This window comes from Notolabrus celidotus, chromosome 3 (assembly GCF_009762535.1).
Source record: "Notolabrus celidotus isolate fNotCel1 chromosome 3, fNotCel1.pri, whole genome shotgun sequence".
Classification (NCBI taxonomy): domain Eukaryota; kingdom Metazoa; phylum Chordata; class Actinopteri; order Labriformes; family Labridae; genus Notolabrus; species Notolabrus celidotus.
In genome coordinates this window covers 38,193,076-38,197,802 of record NC_048274.1, presented here as the reverse complement: position 1 = coordinate 38,197,802, position 4,727 = coordinate 38,193,076, and the positions used below count along the sequence as shown (strand labels likewise).

Genomic DNA, 4,727 nt, shown 5'->3' with positions numbered 1-4,727 from the left:
GCCAATCTTAATCACATATAACCAATATGCAGCAAAGGTAAAAATGTCCATTAAAGGACCCCAGGGGTGGGATTATACGCAGCCAGCAGCCTATGAAATGCAGATTCCCCCATTCAGAATGCTACACACACCACTCTCCTGTGTGATATCAGCCATGAGCGCTCATTCTAATTATTTGGGCAAATGTACTAATTAGCTATCAGGTGCCCCCCTCACACCCCCCCAATCCTCACTTATCATCCTCCCCCGACATCTTTTGTATTCAAAATAGGTTCCCAGCATGGTTGGAATTTTTCAGGCCATCAGCAAATATTTACCAGTTCCATCTCATTATGTTCCAGGCTAAAATGCTGGCTATGAATATCTTAAGGCCCCTGGTACATGCCATCTAAACTTTGCCTTGACCTTTTACTGCTGGCCGCCTGCACTGGCAATTGAGCAGCAGTTTCAGTATGTGGGCACACACGCACATGCACACACACATGCACACACACACACACTGGCTCGGTATCTGTGTCATCATGTCTTAGCGCTATTTTGCTGTAGACTTAAGACTAAAGCAAACTGATGATTATGCATATGCACCTTCCTCTGCATAGTTAGGCCGGCCATGCTGCCTCCTGCTCTGATCAATCCATTAACTTACATCCTGTTGTATATATCTGGTTCAGCACGATCAACAGAAGTGCTGACAGCTCTTATTTCTTTTGCTTTGGCGATTAGCAACTTGCTCCTTGTCAATACAACAGTAATGAATGGGCCAGATAAACGCGATTTGGGGGCATAATCATTTTTTTGTGATAGTTTGATATTGCTGGTCTGCATTTTTGCTTTAAATGCAAAGTGATTAATCAATAATTAATTTTGAAGCAGGGGCACTGATAGAGGCGAAACGATGAAAACATTTGCCATAAATCTGCACTTTATTGCTGGAACTATTGAAGGATTCGCGGAAACACCTCGTCCGTCTCTGTAAGTATGTTGTGAGCATTTTCTGTATGGTTTGCAGAATGGTCGAGAGAAAATATTCATGTATCTTATTTACAGCCAAATGTCTTTTCATGCAGGGGATATTTGTGCACTTATCAATTCCATTTAAGCTGGAAGCTCATCTCTGCAGACTCTGATGGTGGTAAGTCAGCTGCAGGATCACTGACATGAGGGTGCTGTGGACGTTACACAGTAATCCTCTTTCATAAAGGCTTCTGGGACCATGTCCTGTATTCTCTGTGACGACTGTAGGAATCTGGTGAATGTGATCTTGGTGCCATTTGAAAAAACAGTGGACCAACATGTTGTGTTTAAGGCACAGTGTACTGTTAACTCCAGCAGAGGGTTTCCCGTGAAATTATTGGAATTCTGTCAGGGATGATGTAGAGAGAGTTACAGCAAGGTGGACTCGTGTCTCACCCTGATGGTGTTTCTTCCCTATAACAACCCCTTCATTATACATTACATCGCTTATTACACTGCTGCTTACCTAATGAATAAATATTCAGTTTTAACAGTATGTTTCCTTTATTGTAGCTGCATCCAGAGTAACAGTTAACCTGAAGTATCTCACATGTAACCATACAAGATAAAGTCTATGTTGTTTAGGATGGCTCCAGGAATTTGTAAAATGGGAGCCCCTCGCCTATACATGTGATTGATTTTGACAGTTGTCACCCCAATGTCTTCAGAGGTGGGGTCCAGTATTAATGTAAACCAGATGTTGAGAAGTCCATGTGTGTGTGTGTGTGTGTGTGTGTGTGTGTGTGTGTGTGTGTGTGTGTGTGTGTGTTGTGGGGACATCTTTACCCTATATAAGATGGGACGTGGAGACCTTCAAGGGACGTAGACACAATCTGGCCGAGTCATCCTCCCAAGCAGTCTGGAATGCTTTTTCAATACTGGTGTTGTTTTTTGTAATAAATCTATTACTATACAAGCAAGCCAGTGTCACAAAGTCCCTTCTACATTTACACATCACAGGCTGTCAGGATACGACAAGTTAGCTTCACGAACAGGATCAGTTGTGACCTCCAGCAGACACTGCAGCTTCAGCGCCGACAGGTAAGTGCTCCTCACTTCTGGTTCGTGTGCTGGGCTTGTCGTGTTCAGCTGGTTGGCTGCACTGTAAAAATGACCTTGTGTGGACATGCTGTGAAGTGTTGATGTCTGAAGAGATACTTTAAACTTTTGTGACATGAGCTATCTTAGTTATATAACTCACATTGAACTCAACACTAAACACTGATGGCGAGCTAAAACAAGGTGAGTCAGCACAGCACCTGGTTGAGCTTTTCTGCGACGTAACTGTCAGAGTCTGGGACATTTTCTTTTCCATTTATCAGTCGTTTAAAGCTCCTGTGAGGAGGGGGCGCCAAACATGACACAAAGAGAAAGTGTCCCATGCTGTGTTCTGCTACAGTTATCTTCATGGGCCATTTTCCACCTCTGTCGTAGCTCACAGTTTTGTGTATTTTCATATGTCTCTAAACAAATATTCAGCATTGAGCGTAACTGTCCTACCCCCCCAAACTATCCCACCAGTTTTAACACAACTTAGTTTTGTACATTATGAAACAAACACGCAGGGCTTGATCTTAAAGATGACATATCACGCTTTTTTCATCAATATATATTGGTCTAAGAGGTCCCCAAAACATGTCTTTAAAGTTTATGCTCAAAAAAAAAACTTTGAAATCAGATTTTGGTCTGCCTGAAAAGCCCTCTTCTTCAGTCCTCCTCAGAACAGTCTGTTTTCTCTCTGACCACGCCCCCTCAGGAAGTGGATGTGCCTCGGCTGTCCAGCATGTTGATCTAATGTTTACATGTTGGCTATATATACATGGCTGCTCAGAGATCGCGTTACTTCAACCCTCTGAATCTGATCCAGAATCTGATCCTGACGGAGAGGCGCCTGTAGCAGGACCTTTCTGAAGGATTGGTCACAGATTTAGTGTTTCTTGTTGTTTTATTTATCAGTATGTCGACGTGTGTCTTGGTACACAGCTACGAACATGTAGCTATGTGGCTATGCTAACTAGCGCTAGCACTTATCCATGATAAATAAAAATCATCCACTAGATTTAAATCTGCAGACGTGGGGAGTAAAACCGACCTCTGCCAGAAAGGCAGCAGGACCTTTTATGAAGGATTGGTCACAGATTTAGTGTTTCTTGTTGTTTTATTTGTCAGTATGTCGACGTGTGTCTTGGTACACAGCTACAGCTACAGCTATGAACATGTAGCTATGTGGCTATGCTAATTAGCGCTAGCACTTATCCATGATAAATAAAAATCATCCACTAGATCTTCAAATCTGCAGACGTGGGGAGTAAAACCGACCTCTACCAGAAAGGCAGCGGGACCTTTTCTGAAGGATTGGTCACAGATTCTGTGTTTCTTGTTGTTTTATTTGTCAGTATGTCGACGTGTGTCTTGATACACAGCTACAGCTACGACATGAAGCTATGTAGCTATGCTAACTAGCGCTAGCACTTATCCATGATAAATAAAAATCATCCACTAGATCTTCAAATCTGCAGACGTGGGGAGTAAAACCGACCTTTGTGTTTATTAAGACAGCCTACAACGAGCATGCCTCCCTCCTAAGCTCCTTGTTAGCACACATTTGTGCAGGTAATGAAAAACGGAGGAGGGATTCAGTATTATTTTATACAGTCTATGGGCTGAACAAGCTCCGAGCTCTGACTCCGTGACAGACCGGATATTGTTGTTACGTAACAAAAACACTGAAGTCTGAAACGGCTCGTTTCACACACATTTACAGAAAGGTGGAGAAATCAGAACAGGGGCAGAATGGATTTTTTTCATTCTTGGGGGGTTTGTAGACATGCCAGGGACACATATTTCAGGTAAAGTCAATTTTGCATGATATGTCACCTTTAAAGGTGACATATCATGCAAAATTGACTTTTTAATGGTTCTCTACCTGAAATATGTGTCCCAGACTTCAGTGTTTTTGTTACGTAACAACAATATCCGGTCTGTCACAGAGTCAGAGCTCGGAGCTTGTTCAGCCCATAGACTGTATAAAATAATACTGAATCCCTCCTCCGTTTTTCATTACCTGCACAAATGTGTGCTAACAAGGAGCTTAGGAGGGAGGCATGCTCGTTGTAGGCTGTCTTAATAAACACAAAGGTCGGTTTTACTCCCCACGTCTGCAGATTTGAAGATCTAGTGGATGATTTTTATTTATCATGGATAAGTGCTAGCGCTAGTTAGCATAGCTACATGTCGTAGCTGTAGCTGTGTACCAAGACACACGTCTACATACTTACAAATAAAACAACAAGAAACACTAAATCTGTGACCAATCCTTCATAAAAGGTCATGCTGCCTTTCTGGCAGAGGTCGGTTTTACTCCCCACGTCTGCAGATTTGAAGATCTAGTGGATGATTTTTATTTATCATGGATAAGTGCTAGCGCTAGTTAGCATAGCCACATAGCTACATGTTCGTAGCTGTGTACCAAGACACACGTCTACATACTGATAAATAAAACAACAAGAAACACTAAATCTGTGACCAATGGTTCAGAAAGGTCCTGCTACAGGCGCCTCTCCGTCAGGATCAGATTCAGAGGGTTGAAGTAACGCGATCTCTGAGCAGCCGTGTATATTCAGCCAACATGTAAACATTAGATCAACGTGCTGGAGAGCCGAGGCACATCCACTTCCGGAGGGGGCGTGGTCAGAGGGAAAACAGAGTGTTCT

The 4,727-nt window shown here is 42.8% G+C and overlaps 1 long non-coding RNA gene across 1 annotated transcript; it reads left to right on the top strand.

Annotated features, from left to right (window-relative positions):
- Nucleotides 1-870: 870 nt before the first annotated feature.
- LOC117811001 lies at nt 871-1,895 on the top strand. Its single transcript, XR_004630904.1, has 3 exons — nt 871-972; nt 1,068-1,132; nt 1,811-1,895. It is a non-coding gene; the product is annotated as an uncharacterized LOC117811001 (long non-coding RNA).
- The last annotated feature ends 2,832 nt before the right edge of the window (nt 1,896-4,727 follow it).